Below are 14,376 nucleotides of genomic sequence, written 5' to 3'. Positions count from 1 at the left end.
CCTCACTCACTGCCAGTTCAAGGGACATCACCATTCACTCTCTCATGCACACCTTCATTGTCCTCATCCTGTCCATGGCACCACTCACCACCCACACATGCCAGGCATACTTATCACCTGGCCTGCCAGGCGTCCTGCTTACACTCTCTCCATCTGTCTTCATACGGGACAAGCTGGCACACTACAAAAGGTAGAGGTCGCAGACTGCTGGAGCCTGAAATCAAGGTCCTCACTGACTTTGAAAACAGAGTCATCCAGCTGGCCGGCAATGACCGGGACTGTTCCTGTGCTGACGGTGAGGTCGGCGCTGCTCTACCAAGTGAGGATCCAGCAGTGCAACATCCATCAGACAACCATGCCATGAGTGATGTGTCCTCTTTCACAGGCCACTGCTGTGCACTAATTATCTCTCCTTGCTTTCACAGGCACATCTGGGAAACAGCCAAGGGAGTCCATGACCCAGGTCCTTGGCTCAAGCCCTGAAGGCACCTCAGAAGAGGAACCTGCTGAAACCCTAAGTGAAGACCCATCCCAGCATTCACCCACACTCTCTACCAGCGCAGAGACACACACCTCGTTGGGACCTAGTTCTTGAGTAGCCTCAGGGTCACAATCTGGTGAGCACATCGCACTGTCTGATCCACAGCAGGTGGAGGCAGGGACTTCCCAGGTTTCTGTCACTCGGAGGACTGCTGGAGGCCAGAAAACTGCTGAGTCCGAGTCAGGTGACAAGCCTCTGGACTTGGTCATGTCACATTTGCTGGAGCTGCAAAGACAAGCTCAGGAACATCAGGAAGGGATGTCCACTGCACTCCTCAGGTTGCAAGGCACGATGGAGGAGTCCATCCGCATTCAGGCTGAGGTCATGCCAACACACCAAGGTCAACACTGGCAGGATGGTGGCCGCTGTGGAGACTTTGGCCCAGGACATCGCTCCTGCACTGCTGCACGGGCTGAACTCCATCGCTGACATCATAGTTGGTGTCCAACAGTGTCAACGTGAGATGGGTGCGAGGAGCTTGAACTCACTCCAGCTTTCCCTTCTCCTCAAGGAGTCAGCCAGGGGCCCTTGGGCACCCATAGGGAGGAGGATATGGAGATGCACACCTCGGGGCCATCCACCCAGGCTCTCTGTGAGTGTCTGGCCCATCCGAATCCTCACTTCCTGTGACCCCAAAGTGATGGTCCAGCCTCACACTCCCTGGATGTATTGGTGATGCCTGCACCTCGATGGTGCTGGTCATTGCTGCCAGAATTTCATGGACAGGCGTCACAGAGTTCCGTCATTCTCCTTGTGTGTTCTCAGTACCTTTAGGGTGAGGCTGACCCCCCATTTCTTCAGCATCTGTGACCGGTGATGCTGTGCTCCTGAAGGGGTCAGGTGCTGAAGGCTGGAAATGGATCAGGTGCATTTAAAGTTTCTCGGCTGCATCTCCATGATATGACCCTGATCACAGAGCACAAGCGAGCTGCCCTCAGCCAGACAGGAGTTAGACATTCACAGAGGCAATGTGAAGATCTATGGAGTGTCCTCACTGCATGTCGTCATCATCCTCCTGGTATATAGTGGCTATCAGGGCCTCCGCTGTGTCTCCATGACAGGAGCATTCTCACAGAGGGTATTTCTGCTGCCCTCAGCCAGACTGGAGTCAATCATTCACAGAGGCAATGTGAGGATCTATGGTGTCTTCTCACTGCATGTCATCATCATCCTCCATGAACCTAGCAGCTATGAGGGCCTCTCGAGCACACCTGCCTCATCTGGCCAGTGCGAGGGCCTCATCGCTGGCATCCTTGCTTTCGAGGACCTCCTCACTCTCATTTCCGTTGACGTCCTCCTCATCAGAGGAGATGTGCAGCTCCTCCACCCCCTCCTCAGCCAGCCCCTCTCCCCGTTGCACCACCAGGTTGTAAAGGGCGATGATGATGTGTGACACCCTCTGTGGACTGTATTCCAGGGCTCCACCAGACAGGTCCAGGCACCGGAACCTCATTTTCAGCGTCCCGATGGTTTGCTCCACCAAGGTGCAAGTTGCAGCATGAGCCTCACTATACCGTCGCTCTGCTGCAGTCTGAAGCCACCACACGGGTGTCATCAGCCACGGCCTTGTCCCCGAAGAGCCAACCCTGGAACCTCTATGGACCCTGGAAGACTTCAGGGATCTGAGACTTGTTAAGGATGTAGGGGTCGTGGACACTGCCTGGGAACCGACCTGCAGGATGTGTTTGTGGTGGTCGCACACCAGCTGAACATTCAGTGAGCGGAAGCCCTTGCAGTTGACATAGTTGACCGCTTGTTGCTATGGAGATCTGAGCGCCATGTGAGTGCAGTCGACGGTGCCCTGCTCCTGTGGGAAACCCGAGATCTGGGCAAATCCAATAGCTCTTGCATCCTGGCTCTCCTCATCCCAGGTGAAACGCACAAAGTTGTGTGACCTTCGCAAAGATGGTGCCCGTGACCTCGTGGATGCATTTGTGGGTGGAGGCTTGTGAGATCCTACAGAGGTCACCAGCACAGCCCTGAAAGGAGCCACTGGTCTAAAATTTGAGCCCCACAGTCACTTTCATAGCCACTGGCAGTGGATGCCCTCCATGTCCCCGTGGTGCCAAATCCTGCAGCAGGTGCCAGATGTGACCAACCAGCTCCCTAGACATGTGCAGTCTTCAGTGACACTGGTTCTCAGTTATCTGCAGGAATGAAAGGCGGAGTCTATAGACTCTGGGTCTTGCTAGGCATCGGCCAGCGACAGCTCACTGTGGCTCTTCAATGGCATGAGCGGGAACCCCAGCCATCCCTTCTTCCTGAGGGTGCTGCTTCTCCCTCTGCCCAGCCAGGCACCTTCGTCGCTCTCTTCTCCTTTGTCTCCGCTCTCTGTACGCCATGAGGCACACAGCTAGGTCACCAGGCTCCATGCTCCTGGTGTACTCCTCCTGCAGGATGAAAGAGAGAGACGTGTGGGTTACCATGGGTGTACTAAGAACTTCCCTTGGTTAAGTCTGAAGGCCCCTTAATGCATCCCAGAGAATGCTGGCCACCACTTGGATGGCCAGAGTTTAGTGCGCTGCATGGCTGCCCGAAACCCCACCCACCTCCGCCCCACTCCACCTGACCGATTGGCGGCAGCATCGCCCACTGGACTGCAGGCTGTGCTCTCAGCTCAGGCACAGGCATTCTCCTAACCCACACTGCAAGGCTGCACTGTTAGCTTGAACCATGGGAGAGACTGGTCCAAACCTGAATGCTGACATTGCAAGGGGCTGTGAGCACCTCCCCCAGTGACTGCCCCATGGCCAACTTTAGCAAGGAGATTGTACAATGTGTCTAGTCGTCCAATTGCTCTGCAGTCCACTAAAACACTCATTATTTTGCAGTCTGTGCCCAAGGGGTGAGAAACTCTGGAGCATCTGGTGGTAATTTCATGCCTCTGCGTTGCTTGAGTGGGCAGAGGAGTTAGAGGCTCAACTCCACGCATGTCCATGTGGCTGCACCTGAACTGTCTCAGCTGCGGAGGAATGGTCACTTTGTACAAGGTTTCCCTAATGCCTGGCCACCACCACCCCCACTCCCCCACCCCAAAAACAACCCCCCACCCCCCCCACCCCCAGCACATGTTGGTGCACTACCATAAGCCCTTGCCGCTCCCCCAACCGCAGCTTTGTCCCCCCCACCACCACAACTCATCTCAACCGCAGGGCAGCCCTTGCCCCCCCGGCTCCACACTATCAGCCAGTCGGGGAAAAGTGACTTGCCTGTGCCCTTGCCTGAATGTGCGGCGCCTCAACCTTGAAGCCCAGCGGGTGACCCTTGTCAGCGCTGCACAACGTTAACTGTGCGCTCACCTCCCCGTTCCCCTCGAGGTGCAGCTCGCCAGCTGCACACCTTATAAATGCCGCTGTGAAACACATCGGCGTGTAGTGACGCTGACCTGCTCGGGTGATGCAGATTGGGGGAATAATCCCGGTGAGCTGGGCTTATAATGATGTGCAGATGTATTTGCAATTAAGTTCCCAATGTCCGGCAGTGGGAGACGCGGCCCTCCATTGTCGGGCAGAGTGGACGGTTGCCAACGTGTTTCATGACGGCGTGATGCCGATTTTTGGCCTTCCCACTCACGTCCGCCGGACACGGTGGGCACAGAAAATTCCACCCATAGTTTCCTCAAGTATTTCCCTCGTTCCCACTATAAGAACTTCAAACTGTTGGGAAACCGAAAGGGTTTCAAACTCCTTTAACCATTCATTTTTCCATCTTTCACAAGTTGAAATAAGGCACTTTACTGTACACCGTTTGATCATGTAGATATGAGTCAATAGTTCCCTCCGCTCCCTCGTTATTGTGCCATCTTTGAAGCCATCACGGGAAGTGTGCCCTCGGCCATTGTGGCGTTACCTGTTGGCAGCTTTCTCACCTCCGAGTCACAAGGTTCCAGATTCAAGTCTCATTCCAGGACTATCAAAGCCGAGCCTCCAGTGAAGAGCTGAGGGAGCTCTACACAGTCAGAGGTGCCACCTTTTGAATGAAAGGTTAGACCGTGGTCCCCGTCTGCCTGCTCAGGTGGATGTGAAAGATCCCATGGCACTGTTTCAAAGAAGAGACAGGGAGTCATTCCTGGTGTCCCGGCTAATATTTATCCCTCAATCAACATCACAAAAACAGATTAGCTGGTCATGATCACATTGCTGTTTGTGGGAGCTTGCTGTGCGCAACTTGGATGCTGCGTTTCCTACGTTACAACAGTGACTACAAAAAAAAGTATCTCATTGACTGTAGAGTGGTTTGAGATGTCCATTGGTCATGAAAAGCACCATATAAATGCAATTCTTTCTTCCTTTGTATACTGTGTGTGTATGTGAATGTATATATGTGTGTCTGTTCAATTGTGTGTGTGTATACATATATATATACATATTTTATATATATGTATGTGTGTATGCATCTCTGGACATGTGTGTACATACGTGTGAGGGCCTGTGTTTATTTGCAGATGTATGTTCGTGCATAATAACTTAGATAAGAGGCTGAAAATGGGTACCTGCCAACGTGTAAGCCCATGGATTGTGGCACCACAGGTTGAGATGAAAATGGTGCTGATCATTGAAACAGGTGGTCCACCATCAGCGACAGCATTGCTTTACCAATCTCCTTCCAGCTCCTGTCCCATTTACAGCTGTTAATAAAGCAGCTGCAAGACAAAGCCCACGGTTCAGGGTTGGTCTCGCCGCTGATCTGCACAATATCTGTTTAATTTGCTCGGACATCTTATCAACTGGCTTCCAGACACAGCTCTGCGCCCGATCTGTCTCACTAACCTGGTGCAATCGCTTGCGAGTACTTGTCCAATCACTGAAAGGAGTTTTAAAACAGCTTAAGTCAAAATAACAAAAATGCTCAATGAATTGATTTACAAAATCAGCTTGGTTGGGACAAAACCTCACTGGATGTTCCCCGGAAACCTTGGGTTGCCTGGCCTCACAATGAAACAGGCCAATTTTAAAATAGGACTCTTTTATGTTTTACTGTTAGGACCAGGAATAGGCTATACCAGCCCCTCCAAGGCTGTTCTACCCTTCGATCAGATCATGTCTGATCTGTAACTGTGCTCCATTTACCCTGATGAAATCTCTTCTTTCTTTCACTCTAATTATATTTATCAATATTATGGCTCTTTCACCTTTGCCAAAGACCCGGTCCCTTCTAAGTATGGGATGCTTTTATGTTTAGCATGTTTATTGGAAAACCTGCCACGATAATTGGATGCTGCACGGAGGTCTTGTTTTGATTTATGCTCAATATGAACCCCCCTTCGGTTGCTTTTATGTCAGTGATTTCTGCTTAAGATCAAAAGTGAGGTGTCCCACCCGATCCCGGAAATTTTGGTGGCGTTACCCCCTCAAGGGGAGGGACATGTTGAATCTCAGTGCAGCCAGGCAACTAAACTGCCCTGCTTCAAACAGGACCCTTTCTCGTTACTTCTGGGAGTTTGTTCTTGAACTAGCCACAACGTGTAGAATTACCAGACTGGGTTCTCCGAGTGATGGCTTGTAGTGTTACCTCGTCATGGGGGAATTTAATATGTGCCCAATCCCACAGACTCAGTGGCTGACCTAAAATAAAATTCTTTCATGGTGTCCACATTGCCCACAGCTCAAATAGGACTTTCCACGTTATTCTGTCCTTTCGGTTGTGGCATTTCCCCTTTAAGAGAGACACTTGGCTGAAGGGTTTGAGCTTAACTCTGACTGACTGTTGTCCTCTTGTGAGAATATTGCATTCAAGAGACCTGCCACATCCTGGTCACCTTTAGTCGCTTTTCTCATTGGATTCCTTTATGAATGAACCACCTGTTCTTTCACCTTCCTTCGACCATTAACCTAAGTTACAAAACATTTAGGCTAATTCGAAACACATCTGGACAATTTGTTAGTGCATGCCAGCTGCAAATGAACAATGAAGAATTCAGAGTTAAATTAATGTGCAGTCATATTAATTCAACATTACAGCTGTCGATCATACAAACGGCTTCAGATCACAGTCAATTCTTGGGGAATGCCCTGTCCTTCATTATTGATCCAGTCTCCACTCATCTTTTTATTTCTCCTATGACACTGGCTACCCTCAGTTTTGCTTTTGAATGATTTACCAATCTTCCCAACATTTCTTCCCTCCATATTTTAAAGTGCTCTCACTTGAATGGCAGCAATGTTAGCTCACAAACTGAAGCACCGACGGGTGTTGGCCGTAGGTAATGTCCTTGCCTCTGAGTGTGAAGGTTCTGGGTTCAAATCCCACTCTAGAGACTTTGACACAAATATCTAGGCCGACACTCGAGTGCTGCTCTGTTGGAGGTGCCACCTTTTGGCTGAGACAAACTGATGCCACCTCTGGCCTCTCAGAGGAAAGATCCACTAGTTTGAAGAAGAGTGGACAAGCTGGCCAATATTTATCCCTTAACCAACATCAGGCAAAAAGCCAATTATCTGATCATTCATCTTATTGCTGTTTGTGGGTTTGGGCTGCTATCACACACCTTCTAACAAAGGAGCCAAGAGTGACACTAGTCAATGCCTGTGAGCGTTTCCTTTTCCTTTTCCTATTTCCTGTTCACATGGAAGTCTGGGAAATGGTTGACTGGTAGCTTTCTGAAGTCACCCCCATAACCCACCACAGTTCATCTACTCTGCGGATGAGCTGAAGCGTCAACACGTGCCCAGGAGGGGTGAGGCCTGCACGGTGGATTACCAGATAATTTAGATGCTCAGGGACTGTTCACCCAGGTGAAACGTGTAGAAATAGGGTTTACAAACTCAGGGTCAGGGACCAACCATTCAGGTCTTCGATGAGGAGGAATTCCTTCGCTCAGAGTGTTGCGAATCTTTGGAATTCTCTAGGCCTATGGGGCTGAGTTGTTTTTATTCAAGAATGAAATCAGTAGATTTTTGGACACTAATGGAATGAAAGGTTATGGAGATAGGGCAGGAAAGTGGAGTTAAAAGTAGAAAATCAGCCATGATCTTACTAAATGACAGGGCAGGCTCAGGGGGTTTCATGGCCTGCTCCTTCTCTTATTTATTATGTTCCTAATGATCACCAAATCAGTTATTTCTGGGCCTGACTGACTGAACAGGATTTTTTTCAGGGAATGATATTCTTGGTTCTATGCTGAAGGACCAAACTTCAAGGTAACGAAAGCATTGGTCTTATATCAGGTTTCTGACCTCCCAGATCAAGTAGAAACTCAGTAGATCACTCAGTGACTGTCTCACACAAAACTTACAATGATCACTGGATGCCTTTTCACAAAACATTTGCAAAGGTTTTCTTTTTTTTAAAAAAGGCATCAGCAAATTATACGCTGTTACTGCTCCTCTTTTCATCTTCTCATTTTCATCTCTGCTCAATATCAAAGAATTCAGGTCCCCCAGTGTGAAACCTCTGTAATATATTACACTGTAGTGTTAACTATGCTATTATCGCTCCTTTCCATTGTGAAGCATTTTGAGATCACTCCCAGCTGGTTACAATACACAGGAGTAGGTCTACATCCCACACCAGTGCTTTAGTGTAAGGCAAGGTTATAAATGTGACAGACAGCTAACCCAGAAAATGATCCATTATATCATATGATATCAGTGGCAGTTTTTATCAAACCTTATGAACTGAGATGGATACAATAGCAGCCATACACAAGTGGCATATTGTCAGTTGTCAATATAGCCGGCTCTTTGATATGAAGCTGTGCCTTATAGAAATCTCCAATTTCAGGAATTATTCATTGTATTTTCTTTCCATTTTTCAAATGTCTTTTTCTGGATGTTGCCAATGTGGTTCAGTTTTATAGCCGTCCTCAACAGACTCCCGTGCATTTCCTTATCCATTATTTGGATGTGCCTTTTAAGCAAGAAACTAGGCCGGTTTTCTGAAATGGGATTTACTTATCTTTCCTGTAGACACATTACATTAAAATTGTGTACAGGGTAATCCCTGCGCTGAATACATAGAAGTGGGTTCAATAGAATGTTCTGCTATTAAGAGCAATCATTCTGAACTCCCCTCATGAAAACCCACCTCCCCTCCTATTTATAATTTACCTCAACTCCGAATCAGTGCTGTTGTATTCACTAACCTACACATCCAACTGGATAAACATGGGAGAGGATTTCATTCGCCAGAAATCTGAAGCAGAATGACATGCACAATAGAGCAAATCATTCTAAACGTAGCTATTGTTATACCAAATGGCCACTTGAACAATTATCAGTGCAATAAATAGAAGCCTCTTAAAGGGAACATTGTACAGACCAGCAAGCTCCCAGGTTACAAACTCTGGTGACAAAAGGAGCTTTTACCTTGCAGCGTTACAGTGCTGCCAGTCATGTGGCTCTCCCTTTGTCAACTGCAGTGGTTTTCCCAACATTCATGGAACCAATGGTGTCATAGACCCATAATGATTTCAGGGTTTATGAGCCTGCCTACAAGGTAAGGCCGCCTCTTCCTGCAAATGAAAAGTGCCCGAGGCTGTTGCCTCTCATTTATCCTCCGTAGCAGCCATGTCCCCAATTTGCACTGTTCAGTAGCATTGCTCAGGCCAATGCCCAGCTAAAATGTTTAAGAGGTGACGATGCATGGAAACACATAATGCATCTCCGCTGACCTTGTCTTGATAATGGCCAGGGTTCCATAACCTGTCTCAAGATCCCTGAGTTAGGGTAGGCGATGGGTGGCAGAAGTGGTCGAATTCCTGATCACGACACAATTAACCCGACCCATGTGTAAGGCACTGGGTAAGGAAAAGATGGATGTACCCAGCGATGTCCCAGCAAGTGAATATCCTGTCAACACTTGGCCCACACATGAGAGAAATGGCACAGTATCAGAGTGTGGTCTATTCTGATGGAGCCAGAACCCAGCGTGAGTCAGTGCATTGAGGAAAGGAAGGAAGCAAAGCTTTCCCATATTATCCCTTTGCAATAATTCCCATTAATAACACAAAAATAATGTATGACGAGGACACTTTGGGCTGAACTTTCACCTCAGGAGTGGACAAACAAAGTCGGGCCTTTTCCAGGTGCTGAATCTACCTCCAAGGGAAATAATCACTGACCTGGGATTTTCATGGGGACACACCCTTAATTGGATGGAGACAGGTTCCCTGTACGATTAAGAGGAGTTGAGGAGCTCTCAAAGCTGGGGGCCAATCAGAGGCATTCCAGCTTTATTGAAGCAGGCGGCTGCAGTAGAGGGTAAGTGAGTGAGAGGGCACATCGACATGGAGGTGCCCTCTCACCAACTTTACCACAGCAAATCATTGGCTACGCACACACATGCGAGCTGGATAAAACATTAACGCTGCATCACGGATATTATTTGCTGCATTTCTGTCCTAGCAGGAGATCCCACTTCTGGCAACAATATTTTCACGTTGTGGGTGCGATTCAGGAGGTTTCCAAGAGACAAACTAGGTCAGGGCTTAAAAATACCGACTGGCTCCACTATATAACTGCCAGTTCAGATCCGCAGTGATTTCAGCCTCTGGACTTACAGCAATTGTACCTACCACTGTACTTAACTAGACTGTAGCTTTGTATCAGTGCCAACAACAAACCTTGCTTCACCACATCTCTCTGAGCCAGCTCAATGGTGCTACACATGTAAAGAGCTTCTTTGAGGTTCAGCAACTGTGATACAGGCAAACGTGGTAATTATTTTGCACAAAGAAAGCTTTCACAATCAGCAGTGATATGAGTGCCTAATTAATTTGTATCCAGTGGTGTTGGGCATGTAAACTTGCTGCTGTTTTTCACATATTGGCATGAAAACATTAACATCCAAGCTGAATCTATAGATTGTACTTTGATTCGACATCTCATCTGAAGGGCCACATCTGTGACAGTGCAGCACTTCCTCAGTACTCCACTGAAGTATCAGCCTAAACGATGACTTGAACTCGCATCTTCTAATCCAGACGTGAAACCTAGCAGTAACAGAGCTAAACTGACAGAGTCTGGGGTCCCTTGGGCTACACTGTGCCCACCCCTACTGTATATCAGCAGAGTCTTGCCTGCTTCAGCATTGCCAGGACTCTGCCACTTCCCCATGTGCCCAAGCATTGCCTTTTTCAATGTTTGCAGACCCTCTACTCTCTACGAATTGTGTTTTCATGTATCCAATTGCCCACTCCTCACTTCTCCTGCACCCTGACAAACGATGTAACCCAGAAGCAAAACCATTCCCTCTGCTCCCAGACCCCACGGCTTAAACACCCCGAGACTCTCCATTGGTACCTGATCCTTGTTAATTCTGATAATTGTATGTTGAGGAAGAAGGAGTCTGAACCTAGTCTGTACCTTAAATAGGTTTATGTCCAAGACAGCAAAGTAAAGTCACAGACTCTCCCAGCTCCTCCCAGACACCCAGAATGAACTGGTTTATATACTCTTGTAATGTCCCCTTCCTCAGTTGGGGACGGTTATGCTTAATTACCACCTTAAAGCATGTATTCTATTGCAGCACCATTTCAACATTAACAATCCTAACCCTTCAGCGCTACAACCCCAAACCTCTTTTCCTCAGTAATCCTGTACTACAGAATCTTCCATTCTCCCATTCTTCCAGATTCCAGGACCCTCCTATAAATAATACCGGACCGGTTCCAGGAACCCACACTCATGGGCCCATTCCACATGCACACAGCAAATATCCAGCTCAACCTGGTCCTACCTCTGTTGCTCCCAGGCCCCTCAGGACACCACTTCAACGCTCCCTTATCCCACCTGTGCTATTTAATTTATGCTAGAACTCCCTGCTCTTTTGTTGCACCTGCCTCCCAAAAAATGTAGACCCCCCTCCACAGCAACAGCCTAACATTCCAGGAACCCCCACATTCTACGAAACTGCAGCAGGAACCGCCAAGACGTACAGACCTCTACCCCACCAGAGCTCACAGTGGGATCTTACAACAGATACCCCAAACTCCGGGATCTTTCCCCGTACACCTAACATCCAGGGACCCATCCCCTCAACACACATACAAAATCACAACACCCCACCACCCCCACACCCAACCCCCACAGTTTTGCCATTTGATGAATGGTATATTGTAGGGCGATCACCCACAATTTCCAACAACGTGCTGCCAGTGGGCGGGGCTCCATGCCAGGGGACTCAGTCACATAATTTACCCATTAGCGTCTGCCAGCCGAATGTAATTTTTATCTTTACTTTGTCGACCCATAATTCACGGGTAACTTAATGGCTCATGAGCTACGCTGAATGTGCTTGGCCAGGAGGGTAAAGATTGCGCCGAAACGCAAGTCTGCTGATAGCCCACAGCACCTCATGGGAATCCACACTCTCCAGCTGCTACATCGGTCCTTAATCCATCCCCTTTAGTGCGGTGGTAGCAGTCCAGAGCACAATGGATGGCGTCCAGGTAAAACTGTTGCCCCCGTGTCTCAGCTTTCTTTCAGGATTTCAGCATCACTAGACAGTTGATAAACTGGAACCAGGAAAGCCCAGTGAACACTGAACGTCACACATCAATGCTGCATTACAGCTCTAGTACAAATTGTGCTATTAATGGGGAGACTCAAGACTTTGAAATATTTTAATTGATTTTTAATTTTTTTTTAAAAAATGAAGTTTCCTGACCTGGTGAAATCTGCTGTGTTTACCCCTGTTTTTGTTCAATAGAATTTCTTGATAAACCTGATTCGTTGTTTATAGCCCAAGAGAAATGATTTGTCAGCATGTTATTTGTCTTGCTTATTAGAGGCATCCAGAGAGTATGAGATGTCTCTTGCTATAGTGAGTGAGCTTATCAAGAGCAAAAGGTTTATTGTTCACCCAGGGCATACTATGTTACCTGAAGCTTGGCACATAAAAATCACATGCAGTTCAAAGGGAGCGAGCGCTCGTCTTTGGAAGCTGAGTCCTGCATCAAGAGTGGGGAAACAGCACCTTAAGATCTCCCAAGCCAAAGGGGGCAAAGAGCTTTATTGTGTTCAGGCAGCTGAGACAAAACTGCAAGTAAATCTACCTGAAACATAGTGCTGACAGCATGTGCACTTGTATTACTCAGGAACTGTGCGTGTGGGTGGTTTTTGGGTGTTTGCGAGGGCTCACACAAGTAAATCAGGGCAGCGATGTTCCACTCAGACCGCTCGTCTGTCTTGCTTATATATGGGAGTCGTAAAATAGCCTATTTTCATATCTGGGCGAGACCCATAGCTTACATTTAACAAGAAATTAAAACGTGAAAGCTGAGCCTCCTGTAATGGTCTAAATTATGAAGTGAAATAAATTAAAACAAAGATGATAATGGGTTCTGCAGTGAACGGTTCATATAAAATCTTACTCTCTGGTCATTAATCTACCACGAATTTCTCTTTATTAACTGCAAAGATAAAACTACAGTCAACGTAACTTGCTTATCCAGAATGAAAACTGTGACTGCCAGTGGCTGGAGAGAGTGCAGAGGGAGGGAGGAGTGCGTGGGGGTGGTACAGTCACATTGCCTCAGTGCCGACATGGGACAGGAGCACCCCCCAACTCCTAATGTGCTGACTTCACACTCATGCCCCGTTTCCCCACTCCCCTAACAAGGGGCCACTGATCTGACCTAGTTCATTAATATAGCTTCCAGGGAAGGTGAGGGGCTTTACTATTAGAGAAGCAATGACTTCCACTGGCTCACTATAGAATGGCAATGATGGGAGTCCGTGAAATATGTTCAGCACCTTTCTCCTCTGTCAGAGCATTCGATAGGAAGCTTGGAACAATAGGTAGGGGAAGTAATCATATTAATGGGAGTGATGACTACAAACTGGCTCTCCCTTTAGAAAGGACTGCAAAAAGTGACACTTATTAACCTAAAGTATTTAAGGCTTTGTGGCAGTGGCAAATGGCCACTACTCACAAGTTATTCTGCACAGAACTCATCACTGTGTATATCCAATAAAATAACCGTGTTTAATAGAAATCCTGGATTTTTTTTCTGTGCTAGTGCGAGATTTTAAAATGCCAGGCACTGGTCACGCTTTAGATCAACACTACCAGGTACAGGGAAACAATCATTGGACAGAAGGATACAAAAAGCGGACAGAGAGTAGCCCTAACAAGTCAAGGGCAAGGAGCAATGTTTCGCTCCTGAGAAAGAGCAGTGAATAAATCAGCCCAAATTCACTGCTGGAGCTCTCGAGATGCTGCTGAGTCTCAGCAGCGAAGCCCTTGCCAGAGGGTGGCACTGTTCCAGCAATTCTACACCACACCGCTCCTGACTGAGAGAGGGGATAAGGGGGGGGGTGCTCAAAGACTCTCCACAAAACACTCCACACTGCTCAAAAAATCACGCCCAACATTTCCAAGTAGGGAAACGAACCGCTTGGCGCCAATCCCCAGGAGCGGCGGAGTAGCTGAACATCACCGTTGAATCGCACGGGTTTTACAAGAAACTGCATCGGGACTTTCTTAACTCCTTTAAGCAGGTAGCAAATGAGCCCAAGAAACATCACTAATTTCAACACATTTACCCCAGCGGAAATGTTTCAGTCACATGCAGACAGCGTGCGCCCTCAGTGAGTCCAAGTCAAAGCTCTTGAGCTTTCACATGCTGAGCGCACAGTCCTTTGTTTCCCATTGAGTGGCATTTACATAGCAAGTACGCTACTTAACAAGGAGATAACAGAATTACCTGTGAATTCATACAACGTCTTCTCCAAATAAACTAATTAAATGTGAGCTGATGTTCAAGAGGAACGTGGTTCCAGACAGCAAATAATTACAGCCTCTAATTCTCGACATAAACAAATTCAAAAGCAGCCAAAAGTCTCACACACACACTGCACTATCTGCCAAATGCATCATTCAATATTATACAC

The sequence above is a fragment of the Cetorhinus maximus genome, chromosome 10 (assembly GCF_964194155.1).
Source record: "Cetorhinus maximus chromosome 10, sCetMax3.hap1.1, whole genome shotgun sequence".
Lineage (NCBI taxonomy): Eukaryota > Metazoa > Chordata > Chondrichthyes > Lamniformes > Cetorhinidae > Cetorhinus > Cetorhinus maximus.
Note: the sequence above shows the minus strand (reverse complement) of the source record.